This window comes from Sparus aurata, chromosome 12, assembly GCF_900880675.1.
Source record: "Sparus aurata chromosome 12, fSpaAur1.1, whole genome shotgun sequence".
Taxonomy (NCBI): domain Eukaryota; kingdom Metazoa; phylum Chordata; class Actinopteri; order Spariformes; family Sparidae; genus Sparus; species Sparus aurata.
This window is the reverse complement of record NC_044198.1, coordinates 22,223,145-22,245,683: the sequence shown is the minus strand read 5'-3', so window position 1 is coordinate 22,245,683 and position 22,539 is coordinate 22,223,145. Positions and strand designations below refer to the sequence as shown.

The following is a 22,539-nucleotide window of genomic DNA, read 5'->3' as shown; positions in this document are numbered from 1 at the left end:
CTTTTAATTTAAGACTCCACATGTGTTTCACATGTACAACACACTGCAACACGACTTGTGTGGCTCAGGCAAACCATAGAACATTTGCAAGCTATTGTGACTGCAGCTATAAACACAATAGGCAGTTATGATTACAACAAGACAATCTGAAGGATGTCTGCCAACGTTAGAACAAAAACACTTATGCAACCATGTCTGCTACCTAACAAAACTGAGCGTCTACAGCCATGTTAGCAGATCTGAGAGGCAATAAAAACGAGTACAGTACAGCTGACATTTACCACTGCAGGTACTTGGTCATTTACCAAAGTATTGTACAGATTAAAATTTTGACCTGATGATGGTGCTGAAGAAGCCAAGGGGTCACAAATGTTACTGCACTTCAATCCAATAGTGATTGAGAATTTTTCCTCAACACCACAGACACCAACCATGTGTTGGCACAACAGTAACAGTCAAGGGATTCATCATCCGAGTACCATGAATATCTGAAAAAAAGAAAATAAATGAATAATCCATGGTAATGCATTCAAAATGTGATGATATTTTGCTAAAACACAAAAAACACCTGCTGGAAAAGCTGCGTCTGGAGATCACCGTTGTAGGATTTATTCTCTGGGGAAACTGCACTGATCAGCCTCAACATTAAATCCCCTCTCAAACATTTCAGGGAACTGCAGTGTTATTATATGATCAAAGTTATTCACATCACCTGAGTGCTTTTCATGTTGTGGCTGATTGGTATAGATAACTTTACAAAATTTCAACCCATCAAACACTCAAGTTGTTTCAGTCTGGACCAAAGCGTGAAACCACCATTGTAATTCCAGGAGCCAAACCACTAGCATGGATAAAACTGTATAAATCTAGCATAGATCCAAAACTTTGATAGTGGTAAAAAAAAAATAATAAATTGTTTTCTATATACTGTCAAAAACATTTATAACCAGATGTGCAAAGCAGACGGCTCTGTGAGGAGACTTGGACCAGACAAAAACCATCCTCCGTTAAAACAACACAGGTGTTCTGGTGTTGGAGGTTAAAGTAAGTGTTACAGATATAGATCTTCATCACCTTAAAAAAAGGTTCAACTCGATATTTTGAGTTTTCATTCAACAGGTGGTCTTAACCAGATACAGAAAAGTATGAGCCTAGTGAAATAAAGTAGACTACAGTGAGAACATGGTTTTAGCTACAACACAGAAGTTCAAAGTTAAGATTTAAGAACACCTTTCAATGAGAAGAAAGCAATCTAAGACCCACTTTCTTCATCTTTTGTGGCAATGAATTAATAAGCTTTGCGTTTTGGATTGACTTTGGACTAAAGAAGCAACCTAAAGAAGCTATCTTACGTGATTGGCAATTTTAACTGTTTTCTAAATAATTCTGTTAACATGTTTCTTCCTCAATAGACTACAGGTAATTACAATAATACAGTAAAATAAACTATTAAACTATTCTCTCTTTGTGCACTGAAATGAATTTTAGTCTCCTGTGCACTTAACAACTTGCCCAAGACTAAACATCTATTGGTAGTTTATACAATGGCATTCTTTCCTAGGAATTATGGTTGATACACCCAATCCATACAGTTGGGCTGTCACACTCCTTGGTCCAGTCCTCTATAATCTCAACAGGCAGATCCTGGCATAAAGAAAAGTAAAGTGTCTCCAGTCTGACCTTTGCATTGGGTTGTAATCATAGAGCTCACCGGGTTATGGGTGGTTTGGGCTCAACAGTTCACCTACAATGAACCACGAGGTCTGTAAATGTAGGTGCAGGATTATTTTTATGAGGATTACAAAAAATGACAAGTGTTTTTACTTTCATTTACTGACATGCACAAAACCGGAAAAAATATGTGCCGAGTTGCCGAACAATTATATAAATTCATATCTACAAAATATTTTGTAAAAACTTGGGAAAAATTAAACTGGCATATGATTGAACTGAAATTTAGTTACAATGGCAACAAAAGTGATGGCTTTTGTTGTGTGCTACCAAAGCCAAGTTGGCTAATGAAAGAGTCATATAAGTAATTTAGTTTTTTTCATGTTGACAGGCATCACGTTGAATTATTTACATAATTTACTTAATTACGTAGCTATAAAATTACTGAGTGTTTCTGCAGGAGGTTTTAAAATGGGAGGTGTGTGCCATTTGATCTTTTCTAGTTAAAGAGTAGAAAACTAAAAAGGTAAGAACAGAAAACAGTCTGACTTGAAACAAAGTTGCAGTGCAAATGTTTTGTGCTGTGAAGGTAGCTGTAACGATTGACAATGCTTAGTGTATTAAATCAGATTTGTTTTGTTGAGGAAAGGGTAAGTTTTTTCTTTCTTCAGTTTCTCTCAAATATAATCAATAGAAGTTTTCACAGGTCACTGTTTTACGGTTCCTAATAATATATATTCAACTGTAATCCCAGTTAAACCACTTCAGTGACTTAAAAAAGTTCCCGTCTCATTTCCTGGCTTGTGCTTTTGAACCACCTTTTCTTGCCTGGAGTGTTGCTTAGTCTTCCTGATTGAGTTTTTTTTAATATTAAAATCATTTGAAACTATGCACAGGTCATTTTTAATTTCTATCCAACTTATAACCTATACATCTACCCACAGCCAAATGGTTGCACAAATTGCAACAGAATTTCAAGAAAATCTGCAAGAGAAAATCACAATTAATGCATGTTTCCATTCATCAGTAACGTGAATATTAAGAGTTTTGCACTAAAGTTGTTAATTTTAAGACGTGTCCCTACATAACCTGATTGGAAGACAATAAATAAGGTCACAGAATAAGATCATACATTGCATCCATTTCTGTTAACTTTTAGATGTGAGGATTTTCCAGCGGGGGTCACGAGATTTATTATCAACGAACTGTCCACAAGTCTTAAACATAGCAACACAGAAAAGCTACCTCTCAGATGACCTCATTAGTTTAAATGACCCACTATAACTCTTGCAAATTCTTGACACAGGAAAGACATTTGATTTATCTGCAGATTAAATTAAATAGCCTCAAATAACAGCGGTGGCCGTGATAACTGAGCTGTGGTAAAGTCAAGAAACCTTGAAACACTGTTTAACATCAGACTTGTAGAAAATATTAACATTGGCAAGCTGAGTGACAATCAAACAACTGTGGCAGAGACACAAAAAAACAGAAAGATTGAGAGCCAAGGATTCTCATACGTGGTGTTACATCCTCATCAGTCTAACTCTGAGTCAGCTTCAGGCCATGTGCAGACACTGAGCAGAACAGAGATGTCACCGCTCACACAAACATGAACTAATATGGCTCTGAAGGCATAACAAATCCTCTCAGGTCGCTCCCGAGGCTTGCCAGCACATCTGCTGAGAGCTTCTGATTGCAGTCACTACTAAGGGCGGCTTCAAGCTAAACCAGACGGCAATTTCTGCATGGAGATCCCTTCCCTTTGTTGTCTCAGTGTGGTAGCTCTAATGAGCTTGTGTTCTTTACAGATTAGAGGATCTGCACTTCCAGGCATTAGTTTACGGATTATGGTGACACTCGTGAATGATCTGTACTGAATGTGACTCTTTGTTAACTGATGTGTTTGGCTGAATTGACTGAGAGCTCAATCAAGCACAGGGCCAGATATCCTTAATAAGATCAGTGATGTGTCATTCATTGCTACAGTTAATGTCATGGTGATGAGAGGAATTACAGGACTGCTTTCATCTTTCATAAAGTTGGCACATAATATATATTTATGTTGCAAATCCAGCATTTCCCTGTGTTTTCAAAAGGGACTGGCTCAACATGAATACATCTCCCTCAAGTAGTGAATAGCTTTGGCAATTTGATGGCAATCAACCAATAGTTTTTCAGACTAACTCAAAATGTGAGATGATAACATCTTGGTGGTCTTTGTACATAATTTAATGGCAATCAATCCAATACTTGTAGATATAATATCACTCTGGACCGACCAACCAATCTTAGTAATTCCAGATAAAAAAAATTAATACAACCCACTATTAATTATTTGAACAGATTTAAACCACTACCCAAACTTTTAAACTACAAAGAAGAATATGTCTTGTGTTGTAGTCGACATGGTCCAATTTAACCTACAGTTTTCCAAAATAATCTCAGTGCTTCATTCTCTCCTTTTGATGGGTTTATTTGCTGAGTTAATGGTCTTATTGAGCAGGGAGAAAAATCATCACACAATTATCAATGTCAATTAAAACAGACAAAGAAATATAAAGACATGCTTTGACTGCATTAGGAGAGTCTTTTGTCAGTGCAGCACGGTCCAGTGAACTCAGTGTTGTAAGGGGAAGATGTTCAGGGATTGCTGACCACACAAAGCGCTTCCTAAAATGCAGAAAGAAAATTGAGCAGTAGATATAATCTGTGTCAGCCAAGTGTTAATTAAACCATTATATCTGACAGCATTTGCCATGAATACTTAAAAATAACCATCATTTTTAAAGCAAACTATGACAAGGACTTTTATAGCTCTTCTGATGCATTTTGCCGACAATCATAATTCTACATTAAACCAAATATTTATTGTTATAACAACACTGACACTTGCCCACTTAGGACGACAGTCGAAACATGCATTTTCCCCTAAAAAAAATCTTACAAGGCTTACAACAAGCACCACACATTGTCCCAAAATCCATCAGTAAAGTCCCAAAAGACAGAAAAATCTACAAGAATGCAGCTGTGAATGTGTCAGCTCAGATATCACATTGAACACATAAGCCAGTGTCTCTACTGGAGTTTAGATCACAGCATTAGACCGTAATCCTCCCTCAGGAGTTCATGACATTCATGCCAACAGAAATGCTGCAATGTTTGAAATGTTCCATGGTACAATTCAGCTTCTAACTTTTAACAACTCTCTGTTTAAGCAATATTCAAAGATCTTAAAGCATTAAACATATTTTTTTGACCTTTCATTAGGGTCGTTGAAGGCTCCGTATGTTTAAGTTGTGAGCAGCTCAGCCAAATTGTTGCATTTCAATAAATTGTAGAATCATGAAGAGATTGCTTTGACTAACACCTTGTGTGTAGCACAAAAACATGCTTCCCTCAAACCTTGCCAAAGGCTGTAGTTGGTCAAAGCACAGCCAACTTCTTCAAGTGGATTGCGGAGAACTCACATGGGCTTCATCATCATTCAGGGACAAATGGTAGCTTCCTCTTCAACATCCTTTTAATCTTCCATTCTCTGTTTTTCATGCAATAAGATGTAGAGTCCAAGCAACACTGTAATAGCCTAGAAAATCCATGATGATAGGAACATGGCAACCATAACTGTTGCACAGTACAATAGCAAATAGTGCTGAAGAGGGTGCTGCTCTTAACTGTCATCAACTCAGGACAAACGCATCAACAGTTATAGACACGCCGTAAAGCAGGCAATGAAAAGGGAGTGCTGCTGTCAATTCAAGCCAGCAGGTGTGTATGGAAAAGGACTAAAAATGGAATTAGCATTACTATACAAACTAAAGAGACGGGGTTGGATAGTAGAAGTGATATAAACTTGCAGATCATAAAATGATGTTGCGCTAGAAGTGAAAAATTGGTGATATTATTTCAATTCTCCTGATATTTTTAACTCCCCAATATAATCTTCAGCATCAGCCTCAAAAATCTAGTATTGGACGGGCCATAAAAGGATGTACACTGTTCTATAAACAAGGAAAACTACAATTACAGGGAAGACATCTTACTGTTGGTCGACAGAAATCATTAACAAATGCTTCAGTTTATTCTCACACTGCTGATTCTTGGCAGCTTAATATTGCGGCTTCAAACATGCTATTTTGTGCACAAGTTGCCCTTCAAAAGTTATGGCATAGAGCTGAAAGCTGTCCCAGCTAAGTTATAACACTGCTGATACTCTCTGCTGAGCTGCAGGGCCTCCCCAGTTTCCAGGCCTGCCTCATTCCATCCAGCTGACATTTCCCCACTGTGGGAGATGGCTGATCTTCACAGAGGCTACTCAGTCTGGCCTTAGTTAGCAGCTACTCAGCGCTTTCATGCACACAGCTGCATGAACTCTGCGGTCTCAACTTGGACAAAGACTTATGGAAAATTGTGTGGGAGCATGAAGCGATCATTCTCACTCATGTGACGTCTTTCACTGTGAGGTAACTACTTTTTCATCCACATGAGAAATAGTCTAACACAATATCTGGTGAATCTATAAATGCTGACTGATAAAGCTTGAGGCTCTTTTCCAAGATTTAAAATACACCAGTGAAGAAAAGGTGACACCTAACTTCCTCTCGCACAAGGAAGTTAGGTGTGTTAGACAATGTCAACAGACAAGCTGCATTTTTTTCATCTAATACTTTGGTGTAGCAGTAAATATTGCTTGCAGAAGTGAAATATTGCAGCACTAATACACAACAACTACACCACCTTCAACTGGGAATACACAGAGGTAAATTATTTCTTCTAAAACAGTCTGTTGCTGACTGATGTGCAGATAAGCTGGCTGGCCATCAATAACTGTCAACACTGGATCTGCTGAATAGAGGTCATAAAGTGTGCACCCAGCATAAAATACATACACCATGCAGATACAGTATTTCAAACTAGCTGTCAGGCCACATCGAGGCAGCACGGCGCACCATTTCTCTCTGCAGTCGACAGGAAGAACAGAAGAGTCTGCAACTGATTATCTCTTCAAGATTCTTTTTATATCTGATAAAAGAAGGTTGAGGATACGGTGAGATGACAGAAAATTAAATTTGGCTCAATAGTGTGATTAACAATGGAAAATAATACTCTGTACACGTGTCAAACATAAGATGGAGATTATATTTTGGAGCCGCTGTACATCTGCATGAAAGCCATCTACTGAACATATAATATGCACTACTATCAACACATCCCTCACACACACAAATACAAACGTATCTGCCACACCTTGGAAACATGGTGTGGCAGATATGTTTGTTACACTAAAACATGCCTGGCTTCAACACTGTAATATAACATGATAAGACAATTAAATACATCTTACACAACCCAGCAGGAGTAGGCATCAGCCAGTACAGGACTTCCTACCTTTAAGAGCTTAATAAATAAAATGTGGGGTCAGCTGCGTATGGAAGCTCAACCCTAAACCTCCAATATCAGTTTTTTAACACTAAGGGTGAAGCAAAAACAAACTTTGGCCCAACACTGATATATATGGTTAGCGTCAAATGCACCCAAAAGATAACTTTTGCATATCCTAGCGTTGCACAGAGTGGCCAAGTTCTACTATTTTCATTCCATCAACACAACACGGAGCATATTCTAACCATCAGCTTCATCCAGCCTATTCTAGAACACTTATCAAATAGAGCATTCATGTGTTGCTACAGTACACCCCTGCTGCAACAAAGACAAAATTAGATCAATGTATTATTAGCTTTGTACAAGATCTTACTAGATTAGAAGACATCACAGAGGAGGCTGCAGTCTGAATGGGACAAAGCCACCACAGTAGGAAACTTCAGTGAAGATTGGGGCTGTGAAAAGCATTGAACATTTTTTGCTCAAGATAATATTTCTATAAAATGTGGTAGGAAGCATTAACAAATGCACACAAGGTACAACCAAATATTTACCACACGAGGTCATGTCATTTACTAGAGCACTGCAGACAAATTTAGAAAAGGTAGAAAAAGAAAACTAGGTGTCAATCAGCAGAGGGCATTTCCACAACAACTCCTCACAACTGTCCAGAAAGCTAGTTTCCCCAAATGTTTATCACTACAGATGCTCAGTCAGCATCATTTGTAGATAAAAATGGTAAGTAGAAAAAGAGGAGCCCTAAAACATAATCCAAAGCACATGCTACTTTGAATTCATAAACATTACGTTATATCATCTTGAAATAATTCTAAATCTGCAAAATAGGCAACACACAAAACTTCAATGTTATGATTTCAAACAGATTTAAGATGTCAGTTTGTTGATATTTTCCGCTTTGCATGGGAGATCTTTGTCTTGAAGAGCTGATTCATGTACTTAACACTAAATACCAAACCGGGACACCTCTAACAATCCCCAGCAGATTCCCCTCAACCACCAGTGAGAAATATTCGTTAAGATGAAGCTGGCTTTAGCACAGCAGCTGCTTTTAGATAAACTTCTCTGTGTGACCTGACTGTTGTTATGCTCAAAACACAAGTTTTGCATACAGCCGGTGAGGGGGAGGTGAATTCATGTTCATCAGGCTACTGGAAAAGTTAGTTCAGCGCAAAATACTGGATAAACATGTCTCTGTTAAATTAAACATCAATGTGACAAGTGTCCATTAATCTGATTACTTACTGGACAGAAAATGTAATCAAAACTCTCAAAGCACTACCATCTATGCTGTCATTTACAACACTATCATTTACAAATCTGTCTTAAAACAACATACACTCATAGGGGCATAGAAAGAGTTACGCTTCTTAGGGTGAAATAAGGTCTTGTTGAAAGGAGGGAACTGCAGCTAACCACACACAGTGAACATGCCATGGACTGTGGGAAGCACCAAACCACCCAGTCATCCTGCTGCACACGACTGAAGTTCTGCCAAATATGAAGTCACATGTCGAGTGGTTAGGTAATTGTAGAAGCGATCTGTTCTTCAGAATTCATTTTAAGGCATCAAGAATTTCTGTTATATTGGTGTTTTCAGTGTTTCATGATGCTATTTAGACACAATGTTCTTCAAATTAAAGCGAAACTCTCGCCAAAATGCAACTGAGGCTTTATTTGGGATTGAATATGAGTCAAACCTTCGGGTGAAAGCATAATTACGACGAAAGAAGCATTTTTAAGATTTACCATTGTTTTGGTTTTGGGCACGTTCATTTTGAACGGGAGAGCTAGGGGCATGATACGCTAGCGTCAAAATCGTTATTTTTAGAACACTAAGAAGGCTCGACACAACATGAAACTTTGCTCTTAGCACCACCAGGGTCTCTACTCATGAACACGAGCATTGAGAACATTGTTTGTGTACGCAAAGTGTATGAAAAAGAAGGTTTTTGAACTACTCACGTTAGCTGCTGCATCTCCGGCGCGCGGCCGTCATGGCAGGCAAAAAGTGTTGATCCGGTGGCACCTCTCTCTCTCTTCTCGCCCTTTCGTCAAGCTCTTGGATCTCTTCGTCTGTAAGCTCGGGCTCGAAAAGGTACGGACGTCCGTCGAACTCGAACACCTCGCCCATTAAATCGTATTCTTCATACCCAGCCATGTCTTCAGGTGTCTTCTCTCGGTGTGTGCTGTGTTTGTGTCTCTCAGGTCACCGGTAGCATGCTGGCTTCCGGCAACAACTATCCACGCGAGACATCACATGACTTTTCCGGCTGCTGATTGTAGTATTGCTTGTAATATGAGGCTCCCTTTTCAACGTGGACGTCAATGTTGCTTTTCGCTTAAGACAAAAAAATGAATTATCCGTGCATTCATATGGAACTAAGCTTGAGGAGCGTCCCACCATTACTCTCCTTCCTGATGGTCGCAGTCGTGGATCGACACTTTTTGTCTGCCATGATGACGGCCACGCGCCGGAGATGCAGCAGCTAACGTGAGTAGTTCAAAAACCTTCTTTTTCATACACACACACTTTGCGTACACAAACAATGTTCTCAATGCTCGTGTTCATGACTAGACACCCCGGTGATGCTACGAGCAAAGTTTCATGTTGTGTCGAGCCTTCTTAGTGTTCTAAAAATAGCGATTTTGACGCTAGCGTATCATGCCCCGAGCACTCCCGTTCAAAATGAACGTGCCCAAAACCGAAACTACGGTAAATCTTAAAAATGCTTCTTTCGTTGTAATTATGCTTTCACCCGAAGGTTTGACTCATATTCAATACCAAATAAAGCCTTGGTTGCATTTTGGCGAGAGTTTCACTTTAAATTAAAAAGTTAAAATGCTGAAATCTAAAAGACACACACTAATGACTTACATACTTTCATTTGGTTTCATTAGGGGAGGTCCAACTAAACGGTGCAGCAGCTGCTTAATATGGTAGAAATTCTTCAATCAGTCCTATTCATGAAAGACGAACAATTTTTTTGATGACAAAGTGGAAAAGAGCTACTCATTAAAAACTGTCCCCCTTACCAAAAGACCAGCCTCACTTGCCCAAACCAACCAAAACAATCTCAGGTTACCATGACAACTGTACCACTGCCTGTTGATGCGGGTGACCAAGGGAGTAGGAACATTTCCGCAGAGGTTACTCAGAGATGATTTTCATATGGTACACCCTCTAAAAATAGTCATCCTGATGACAATTTGAATTTCTGGAAGATTCTGCATTAAACATAATACAGTTCTTTAAATAACTGCTCAATCACATTTAAGCTATTTTTGCTTTTTAAAAAAATGCTATCTTAAGATTCTGATGTATAAAGACTTCCTGCTATTTTGTTTTCTATAATTGCATATGAATATGAATGAAGTGATAACACATTTTTTCCTGACATTTTACAGACAAAAGCATGAATGTGTCAATGATTTATAGAGACATTAATATGTATATTAAATCAAAAGTGAAAAAAAAAGTATTACTTGCAGCCATAATCATCATTGTTCGTTTAAAAAAAGCCCACAATTAACATCTTTTCTACAAATGCAACCAAACCAATACTCCATTCAGACTAAACAAATTAGCCACAAACTGCCATTAACATCTGGCTTTTGGCTTTAATGTGAATGAGTACAACTGGAATTCACTCACGCATCGAATCACTCAGCAGTAGTCTTGGGTGTTAACTAGCTCTGATTGGCTGTGATGGAAACACAAAACTAGGGCCAACACACTAAATTCTGCCTCTTGTCAAGTGTGTTACTATGATGCACATTAAAGTTAAAGATGCTAGCTCATTAATACTTTTTAGTTCGTCTCTGTCCAAGCAATCCTTGTTCAACATCAAGTTTTGAAGAGAAACTGAGTACAAATCTCAATGGAGATGAGAAAGAAGCAACATGTCCCACTCCTTAGCTACTTACATCATCAGCTCCAGAAGAAACAATGCATCTAATCCAGAATGTTACTGATTAAATATTCAGGTTGCAGTCTGATGAGGTATGTGCTCTGCTGCTTTCTACTGTTCCCCGTTTTTGCCAGTGAATTTGTGATGATAAACAAAGGTGACACACAAGAAGCAAAAAAACAACACTGTAACATTGTCACAAAATAAACAACAAACAACAAACTTGTCCACTAACATTGGGAGAGGAGCCAATCACTAATTTAACCCAAGTTTAAAAAACCCTTATGTATGTAAGGACACTTTTGGTGGAACAATGGTATCAGTCCCATGCTACAAGAAATGTTTACTGATTGTTTGTTTCTACTGCTGGAAGCAAAAAGTCTACAACTCTACAAGTCATTCTGTAAAGTGTCCCCATGACAAACTGCTGGTCCCCTGACGATATTTGAGATTTGACCCCTACAGTTTAAAATCAGACATACTTTCAAGGTTGTATTAAGCACCGTTTCTGTTCTGCTTAAAGTAGCCATCGATCTCCAGGGGAATGTGACTGCTGTCTTTAAAACCATGGTGAGGAAAACACAAACATCTCAACAGGGAGAGTGACTTGAGGGAAAGCTTGGTGAAGCAGGCAGCCTGAATGGTGGATGTCATCTGTCTGAACCAGATGTGCTTACAAATCAGCTGCTGTTTTCAACAACTCCTCAACAATACACTAATTTACATTTCAGTTGGGGATACTTTTCTTATGTTGTCTTTTACTGCTGTTAACATAAAGTATCAATTATAGGGTATCCTATATCACTTTAATAGATTCCAATGTAGCAAAAAATACATAGCAATTATCTTAGATAAAACAAAGTGTATATTGTATATGAAATAATAACAAAGGAGGAGCCAAAACCACTTTGACGGGAGCAGTCCAACATACTCTGATGGGTATTTTGAGCAAAAACTGGATATCAGTTGTCCATTGAATCAATACCACAGTATATTTCTAGTCCAACCACCCCTGGGGCAAACTGCCATGTGGATTTAATACTTCACTAAAACACCACAAATCAAAAAAGCCATATTCCTCTACTCACCAATTTGTAAATGTACTTTGAACACAACAGCCGTCTGCTGAGAAAGACCAATTTATAAAGACTAATGGTAAGTAAGAATATTATCCATTTTCTTAATATATCGAAAAAAGTGAACCAGTAATAGGACTTACAGTACAAGTTGTTCTGTCCACTTCAGCTCTGATTCAGCTGCAACAGATGAACTTCAAGTCTTCAGGAAGAATCTTCCAGGTCATCAAGCTGATGATAGAAAGGCAAAAACACGAGCTTAATCCACAACTAGTATCACAGAGAAGTTCTATCCATCAATGGAGTATTCAGTCTTTTGTCTGATGTTTTGTAAAAGCAAAAAACAAAGAAGTAAACAATTTATCTTAAGTGGAACAAATTGTCGGTGGCCAACAGTAGCTGATATGTGCATGGGTCATCTGGCTCCCTGCAGGAAGTCTGTAAAATAAAGGAGCCAAAATCAATACCGGTAATAAGCCATCAACTGAACAAAAGAGGTCAGTGCTTCCAGACAGAGAGGGATTAGAGCTGGCATGCTTGTCTGGGTAAAGCGGTCTGAACACTGCTGTCCTACACTTGGACTGAAGTTTTACTACCAAGCGTTTCTACTTTTGTTGGCGGTACTGTGTAACCTACTGTCTCTGTGTGTTTATGGAGAGATTAATTCATTTACTTGGCTTTTTATTTGAACAGATGTATGCACTTTGTCAAGTAAACACATGAAGGCTTAAGTCGCAGCCTACTTCAGGGCTTGTCTTTCATTTGATTGCCTTCACAGGGGTATAGCAATTGTTTTTATTAAATCTGAAATGTGCGCATAAAGAGAAGCCCTTGCCATGTTTCTTTTTTATAGCATTTACAAAATCCTTGCAAGCATGTTATCACATTTTGAACTCAATTACATTGCTGCCATCATGACAAAAACATATTTGCTCATTTTCTCATTAAAATAAAAACATTACTTTCTTTTTATCCCTTTCAAGTTTTAACCAAACAAGACAAAACAAACATTAATTGCATTTTCTTAGTGTAGCTGCATTTCATATTAATGTACTTAGAAATATGTCTTATATCACTTAAATATCACTATATCGTGAAACACTCATTATTCGACAAAACATATCACAATAATTAGGCATAGGTGCACACGACAATATAAAAGCTGCTCACAGCTTATTAAAAACATACAACATGTCTGGATCAACCATTTTATTTGATTGCTGTAGACTGAGGTATCATTCAGTTTTCATTACATGAAATCAGTTTGTTTTAAAGAATGCAGCCATTTTATTTTCATGATAAGCAGTAAGTAATAACGTCATTAATAGTGTGGGGTTCAGTGTCTGACACTTCGACATGCAGCTCAGCTCAGGCTGGAGCAGGGATTTGAACCAGCGACCTCCCAGTCACTAGCTGACCTGCTCTACCCACTGAGCTACAGCCGCCCTCCCCGATCCCTGCCGAATTCTAACAAATAGCTAGCTACATTCTAATGACCGTGCCTGCTAGCAAAACAGAGACAGCATGCAGTTAACTTCAGTTGTCTTTACGATGACATAACATAAGAAAATAGTGGCTTCGAAAAAAACCAGCTGACCTTTGGGTTAAATTACAACCCGCATAACATTAAAACACATAAATCTTGTGTTCCTGGAGAGAAGGCGGTAAAATACAGCTGTATGAGATCTTGCGTTAAATCCGTTGTAAATACTCTCCTTTGTAATAATGTGTGCAAGTTGTTAGCAGGTCAGAGGTAAACCTGACATGGATACTCTCTGGCGTCTTTGATCTGTGTCCTCAGGAGGTTGTCCTGGAGGAATTCTTTGAAAACAAATCATTGGCCTGCTGATTTATATTAGTTCTGACTAATGAAAGGCTTTCGGATATCCTCTATGCTTATTTGCCAGTGCTAACACTAACGTAATTTCCAGGACCAAAATAAAAGTTTCCTTCTTTAGCTGTCAGTGTTGGATGTTATTCTACCTCAGGGGTTATCTGGAGACACGGAGGTGACGAGTAAATCAGGACTATTTCATCAGTTTTTGTCTCCCCATTGGAATCTGAGGGTTCCGTTCCGTTTTCTTTCCGCTTATCCATGAGGGTCGCGGGATGTTGCCGCTTTTTTTTTCCCCCCTAAGGGGTTGCGGGGCTTACTGGGGCCAAATCCAGTCTTACTCTATGGGCGTAGGCCAGGGTACACCCTGGACGAGTCGCCAGCTCATCGCAGGACCCTTACTGATGGCAGTGGCTGCCTTCACAAGGTGCCAACTGCACATCAGGAGCAACTTCGGGGTTCAGTATCTTGCTCAAGGATACTTCGACTTGTAGCTCAGTCCCGCCCTGGGGAGCTGGGATTTGAACCAGTGATCTTCTGATCACCAGTCAACCAGCTCTACCCACTGAGCTACAGCCGCCCGATGGAATCTGAGGGTGTTAAATGTTACCTCTGAGTGTCATCAGTTGACTTCATGTTCCTGAAAGGAACAACTGGCCAATTTTCAACCTTATTTCCATGCATTAGTCATGAGACTGAGATGTCTACAGTGTTAACGCCCACCATACTTCCCAATGATTTCTTCATCACTGCAGTTACTGAATAGGCCCAGAGTGTCCCAACAGCTCAATCAGCCATCAGGTTAGTATGTTTTAACAGCAGAAATACATTTATTGTAAATGTGTTGAGGATACAAGAGCCAAACATGGTTAATCTATTTGCTTATCAAGAGGAAATTAGTCATCACAGTTTATAAAAAAGCCATCTTGGCATCTTGAAAATTCTGATGTACATTTTTCACTATTTTCTGGCATTTTTTTTTACTTTAAATTAATCAGATACTGCCCTCTGGAGTACTGCAGGATAAAAGTCTCACAATATATATGTGCTCAGGTACAAGTGATGGTCATGTCTGGACCAGTATGGACTGATTCATACATTTAATGAGGGTGGTCCGGAGTTGCATTCTGCATGGGATTCCACAAAAAAAACGCAGATGATTATCTGCCTCATCCTGGTTGTTTACGGTTATTTTTAACCCGTCAATGGTGTAGGGTTCATTCCTGAAACAATTGACATATTTTACATAGAAGGAATTTCCCTCTGATTTGGCGTTAAAGCATTTTATGTAGATTCAATTTCACACTTGTTACAGTAAGCTATATTTTACATTTATACTTGTTTTCGGCAACGCAGCATGCATGTGGTCCATTAGAATTGTGTAACTTCAGCAACGTGAGTCCAACAAGAAAACAGGCCTTCATTTAATGCTGCTGCCAAGTTCTTCAAGATCTCCCCTCTGAGAAGAAAACCATGGAAATGTCCAAACTGGTTATTTGAGTAATGTTGTCGTCAGCTTTGCCTAGTTTCTTGGAAACACTAAAGACAGAATACACAATTTATGCTAAAGTTTTAGCATACAGCTGGCAGGATCATTTTCACGTGTTTTGAAGTAATGGAGACAGTTCTCTGACCCCTTATCAAAAATCCCTGAAGCCTGATGTTTCTGTCTTTAAATATTTGGTTTCCAGGGAAACCTTGAAAAGCAGAAGTACAAATGTTTCAAAAGCTGACAAGAGTGTTCTTTCTGTGCATTTTTGGCTAATCAGTAAATGTACTAACAATAATATTGTTGCATGATTTGGATGAGATTAACAATATTGTAGCAGGTGACGCTGAGTCCACTGCTCTGTTTAAATAAGTCATTCATGGCTGGATGCCATCAGTAGCAGAGATTTCTAATTCCACATGCAGGATTCATTGGTATTGTGCTGCAGATGTGAATTTTGGCACTGAAATTAACAAGCGTAATTTATAACTTTAAAGGCAATACCAGACTTTTACTTTCAAAAGGCTTTAGACTCAGGCAGACAAAGACAAAGTGTAAGCAAGTTAACGAAAACCAAGGCCAAAAATCGACATCAGCATAAAACAACGTGATAAATCCGGCCGTTGTGAGGAAGCTGAAACACAACAGTTTGGGTCAAGCAGGGTTGTTGCGGCGCACAGTCTGTCCGGGGGGGGGGGACGCTCGTCAACGTCAGTCGGGGGGTGGGGTGGGGGGTTGGGGGGGCACGGACAGACGGTCATTAACTCTGTCAGTCTGCTGGATAGTTTCCTTTTACTTTGGTTTTTTTTTTTTTTTTTAAAATGACACTGCTGTACTGACACTCTTATAAGGCAAGCATGTATAAAAAGATTTTAGGCAGTAACTAATGGCTTTATTAATGATACGTAAACAGTTGATGCTTTATAGATCACTTATAAGCCATTTCTTAGCGCAAACTTTGGGTTGCCAGGTTGTGTAAAATTCCTTTGGCTGGCGGTTTAACCTCTCAAAAATAACGTCAACACAAACATTGTTTTAAATGTCGGTTATCCATTAATAAAAAGTGACAAAACTTTAAGCTATAAACAGGGAAGTAATGATTTCAATTATAAATGGAAAATTGATCAAAACGATCAATCTGCCCATTTATGCTCATTTGTAGGGTGGGGAAAAAAGTTGAATGTTGTTGATAAAAATAAAAAATCCTTGTTAGGAAGCTGATTTTGAAAATGAAGTGACAGTGGTCAGGGCAAAAAAACAATAATGTTTATGATGTAATTTTTACAAATACAATAGTCAGTGAGTGCTGAAAAAAACTAATGCTTTAAATTAATAATCAATCCTTGAACAGTCCTTTGTAGCCATCTTCCTGATGAATTAAAGAGTTAAAAAGACAAAGCCAATGTCTTGCTACTATAGAAAATAAACAGCCACTTGCAGGTAACTAATGCAACAAAGCATTCATAAATCATTCACTGACATTAAGGCGATCTGTGCCTTATTTGAAAGTTGATGGATGTTTATATATAAGCAATACGTGCTATTTTATTAAGCAATTTATCATTAGCATCTTTAGAGAAGCAGAGAATCTTTAGAGAAGCACTGCAGTCCAAAAAGTGTGCAAGTGAGTGGATATCATCCAATCAGTGACTGCTTGTAACTAATGTTTCCCAGCTGTTTGATCAAGCACAGTTTTTAAATCTTTAAAACACTGCCTGGTTATTCTCCTACTGACGAAATCATATTGTTTATATGTACTAATTTGAACCATTTGTCTACTGCAGGACCTGGATACAAGTTATTCTAATCCACTGTAGATATTTATCAGGCTACCAATATCCAATATCTCTGTCAGGATGTCCTGTGGCAACCTCATTAATTGTGTAATGGATATAAAAGCTCAAACTATAAACATTCTCCTCTTTTCTCCAGGAGTCCCTCCAAAAAAAACAAGGCCCCAGGAGGCCCTGGAACATCTCAGATTTTGTCATGAAGTTGTTGAACAGGGCTTCCTGATCCAAGAACGGCAATAAAACACACCTCTGCCCTAGAGGCTCGTTTATTTTAATGGGTGACCACTCTTTTGGAGATAACAACATGGATGATAAAGGAATATATAAATCCATCAAAATATACTAAGAAGCTTCATGACTTTTTGTGATGTAAAGCTCATGAATTTCATTTATTCATGGATGCTTGTACTATCATACTACGGTAGAATGTAAATTATTTTAAAGCCAATCATATCTACCATTGTCTGTTATCTGATTCAGCACAGTTTAACACATTGATTAGAGGCTCATTTCATTCAGCATTAGTTACCACATTAGTTGGCAGATGACTGCATGAGTGGAGAGAGGAAACAGGCACAAAGTGTCAATAGGTTCACTTGGGTCGGGGCAGATGAGTCACGAGGTGGAGGCATGCACCAGTGGAAATCTACTACCAGAACATTTGCACACTTAAAAATACTCAACCAATAATAACCAGTTAATATAAAACAAACCTGTGTCATACTCATTACAGACATTGAAATCACTGCCAAATATTCCAGATAAGTTCAGCAATTCAAAATGGTGGACCAATCAGAACTAACCAAAATTAGGAACGGGGATGTCATTTTTAGATACCGCTTGTGTCATCTACACACCTTTAGAGCATTTCCATTACTTTAAATTTTGAGCATTAAGGAGGGCAAACTGAGTTTATTTATTTGTATAGTATGTTTCAACTACAAGGCCATTTTAACTAGTATTTTTTTATTTGTCAATTGTGGCATTTAGCCTATTAGTTGTTTTGCTGTTTCATTAAACATATACATACATATCCAGTCCAACAAGTCCATCAAAATGATGAAATGATGCTGAAATACATCTGAGGTTTGGACACAGTTTGTTTAATCCCAGATGAAAATATCCTCGTATGAAGTGTGAAACAACCAACGTCAAGTTTAACACGCAAATCTATTTTTATGTTTTACAGCAAGACAGGGAATTTAATAAATGAGCTCACTGATGTCCAGGTGGGGGATGAATCAGAGGATGAGTTACCCGTTGGTCATGCAAACTCCTCACTCTCAACAGTGGAGCCGCTGACATCAGACTGTCTGTGAAACACAAGCTGGCCTTTCACTACTCAGCTTTTATAGTTCTAGTTATTTGATTAACTGGATGTATTGGATTTTATGGCAAAAATACAAGTTGTTACATGTCTTACCAAGATTCATAATGTCCTCTTTCCAAAACGATAAATGTAATGTTTTAAACAGAAGACATCATTAACTGTCCTACACTGCAGCACAGCCTCTGACACACCACAGTGGTTCATATGTGCAGAGACTGCATGGGAAGTGAGTCTGTGTCCCGTCTTTTTAATTATGTATTGACAAGACCCCGGGGAGTGACCTAATTTCACTGCTAACCAGCATTCAGTCAGCCAGTGTGGGACATGGTTAGAAGAACATATAAGAACATGATTCAATTCTGTATAAAAATATTAAACCTTTGTCTGCCTGGAGTGTCCAATCATAGTCAAGGTTTTTTTTTTTTTATGTTCTGCGTCACTAGTAGCTCCTGATCTCTATGATGATGATCAGATGTAGAAATGCCACAGTAAAAAATATTCAATACAGCACAAGTTAAAGACATTATCGCATTGAAATTATTGGATTTTGCAAAACCATTATTACCATCATAAAGGCTTAGCATAATAAAATAATGTGCAATAGAATTATGTGCAGTTAAAAGGCTAATAGGGGTCATAGCACTGCAGTTATATCTAGTACCTACTGTTTTCAACTGTAATACCAATTTAAGGAACCCAAGCATATAAGGTAAACAAAGCTTTTTATATATCTTTTTCTTTCTGTCTGAAGATATGTTCCCTTACATTTCCAATAGAGTAAAAAGAGCTAAAATCACGTTTTAATGTAGTGTTCCTTTTAATTTTGTATCAAAGATGACATAATACAATCACCAAAACCACAATGTCAATTTAAGGTCATATCAGCCAGCCCTAATATTCAAGTAAATGACAAGTAATTGAAAATTACACTGAAGTTCTGTAATTCGGGTGAAAGTACTTCTCTGCATAAGCTTCAGAGTTGTATAATTTACAAAAACTGATAATCCCTGCTGACACTGGCAGGCAAGGGTTAAGCAAGGGTGAGTGGTCTTATTTAAAGGGCACTCAAGAGCAGACCATAGCAGGTTAAATTCAATATAATCTTCAGTTTTAAATGGTTTGCATTCCCAAGAGCTCAGTAGTTACTCTTGTCCACCAGTGGCTCAAACACTGGCAATCAGAAAACATGTGGAAACATTCCATAGGATAAAAATGATCTAATGTGCTTCGGCCAGTGTAAGCATCCTGAAGTGTGCAGGATTGTGAAAATATCTCTTGAGTACTAGAAATAGCATGGCAATAAACAGCTGTAGGTTTATGAAATGTTCTTATGTGGTAGATGGTGAAAAGAATGTGGTTGCACTGCAGTTGTGGAAGAGATTCTAAAAAAGCTTGGAAAAACGTGCTACAAGGTCTAAATCAGGTCTGATAACAATTACCTTTGGTAGCAGTACAACTAAAATGCCTGGTTGAGTTGGTCTTTTCTCAGAGTAGGTTTATGGTTAGCTATATTTGTTTCTGGACACTTTCACTTTATTTTTGCCCGATGGTCCTTTCCAACAGAAATGACAGTTTTGTGTCAAGAAGGAAGTCTGATGGGAAAAATGTAATGTAATGTAAACAGCATGGTTTTAAAATACTACTAATACCAATTTAAATTTATTTTCTATATAGCTGCTACTAAGAATCATCAAATGACCATTTTCCTCAAGTAATTCTATGAATCGTGTGGTCACTAAAATTACAGAAAAAGTTCAATAAAAAAAAGAGTATTGGTTACTTTTAGACAAGCAGGAATAGCACAACAGGATTCTTTGTTGTCTTAAATCATGCTACAAAACACACAGCTCATTTGGCTGATGCTCAAGCCATAAAACAGCATCCAGAAACAGGAAATGGAAACTGTGGCTGCTGTAAAATCCATGGGATCACCGTGTTGGCAAACTTGGAATTGTTTGCAGCTTTATCTCCTACTCTGAACTGCCAGCATATTACCTTTTGCCTTGGCCGTGAATGCTTTTGCCGAATTTCTCTTGACACATTAATGTCCAAAGGGCTTCACTATAATCTGACTGTGAGACAAGTTCAGGCCATTTTAACTTCAATGCAGTGCTTCTTGGCAGCTACACAGTGTCCTTCACTTTAAAGTTGATGTGACTTTAAAAAGTATGAGGACTAAATAAACAGAGGAACTGCAGGTGTTTCTTCTAATCCCTTTTGACCAACTGCCAACAAACAATCGAGACCAGGCATGTCATCATGACAGCAGTTATGAAGTCTTAATCTGAGTGGGACAAGGGCAGCATACTTCAACCATGACACTACAAGTAAATGTTTAGATTACAGAGGATACTTAATACTGTCAACAGAAATTTACAATTTTTCAGTACTTCATCAATGCCTTCCACTACTGGTTTGACAAAACAAGGCTAAGAATCTACAGCCATGCTAGCAGCTCTGTAAGGCTTTGAGCTAAATGCTCAGTGCACTGAAACAGTAAACTTAACTGTGAATTTAATGCTTATAAATTATCCCAAGCATCCTTTTCTGCACTATAATCTCTGATAAACAAGTTTCTGAATCAGCCAATACCAATTTATCTGTGATATGCCAATATCGGCTACCTGATATGTTGGCCAGGCCAACAAAGTACAGCTTAGGCTGATGTAAATATCATTAGTTTTACAGGTATTAAGTCAGATTTGTTACTAGATTAATTATGATTTTGATCTGATGATTGCGCTAGATGAAAAGTCAAGGGTTCACTAAATATCATGCTGTAGGCAAAATTTATGTATACAATGTTTACAAAACTTCATGGTAATCCATCCAAAGTTATTGAAATGTTTCAGTCTGGAAGTGTTGGCCAGACCAGCAGACCGACACTGCCATGACCAAAACTGGTACTAAGTCTGTCTCTGGTAAGTCCCTTTTTACAGCCAACACATTACCTTAAAAAAAAAAACCAGACACCATTTCTTACTGCAGGCCATCTTAATAAATGCACTTCATTAACTTTACCAGCACAGTCCAGCCACAATCTTTCAAAACAGCCACATATCTGTTAAGTGAGCTGGCAGTTCTAGCGTTTACATGAGGTCTTTAAAATGGTGATATTACACATCAGCTGTTGCTACTGTATACATGACTTTTGAGTTGAGTCAACCAACTGCTGTCTGACCTGAATCCTGGGTGAAAAAAAGGAGAGGCAAAGACAAGGTAGACGAAACATGCCTGCTTTTTATCATCAAGGGAAATGTCCCAGTGCAGAGTTCACCAGCTCTTTTCAGGACACATTAAATTGATTTCTTGGCACAAAAAAATATTTTTATGCTACCAAAAAATAAAAACTTGGTTTTGTTCTAACCCATGAATTTCAAAATAAAAATGTAATGTGCATTTTTAGATTTGTGCCACAACATTTGGTGCTTGATATTTCCGTGCTTCCACTGATGGTCAGTGCAATAAAAGCACTCCCTCTGTTGGTCTTGGTTTTAATTTCGGTGTAATGTTTGAATCCAAGGCAATGAGTCATTCACCAAGATCAAAACCAAATTCTACTGTAGCTATCAGTCTTTTCCATACCATGTGTCCACTTATTGCTATATCTATTAATAAGAACAACTCTTGATTACTTTTCAGTTTAACAACTTATTCAAAATGTAATACAAGCATTGCAACTCTGCTTTTGATTTAGATGATGGAAAGCTTATTTCAATTATTTTTTATTCTAATTGATAATAAAAAATTATTGTTTGTTCCAGCCCTTAACAAAATCTTCCATTCATTTCAGATTAGAAAGTATTAAACAATTTAGCATTACTTCACCCCAAACAAGGCCAGTTAAACATCTGTGGTCGAGCCCTATTCATGTCCATCAACTGACCTTTATCCTTAACAAAAACAGAAAATGCACAGCGACTCTGAAGGTAATATGGACACATAAAGTTTATCAAATAACACTGTGCACATCCCGAATCATACTCACAATGCCTCCAACCCCACATGGGGTCAAAGCTGCACTAAGTTCCATGA

At 38.1% G+C, this 22,539-nt stretch overlaps 1 protein-coding gene across 5 annotated transcripts in view; it reads right to left on the bottom strand.

Moving 5' to 3' along the window:
* The window catches only part of LOC115592652 (tenascin-like), a 47,129-nt gene extending 33,019 nt beyond the window's left edge, over window positions 1-14,110 (bottom strand). The window contains exons 1-2 of one of the 5 annotated variants that reach the window (XM_030435672.1): window positions 12,202-14,110; window positions 335-488 (exon numbers count right to left, since the gene is read on the bottom strand). The gene's annotated coding sequence lies outside the window, so the exon portion shown is untranslated. The remainder of the gene's footprint in view (window positions 1-334; window positions 489-12,201) is intronic. The other 4 variants (XM_030435670.1, XM_030435673.1, XM_030435674.1 and 1 more) reach the window with 4 other exon arrangements.
* Window positions 14,111-22,539: the final 8,429 nt, after the last annotated feature.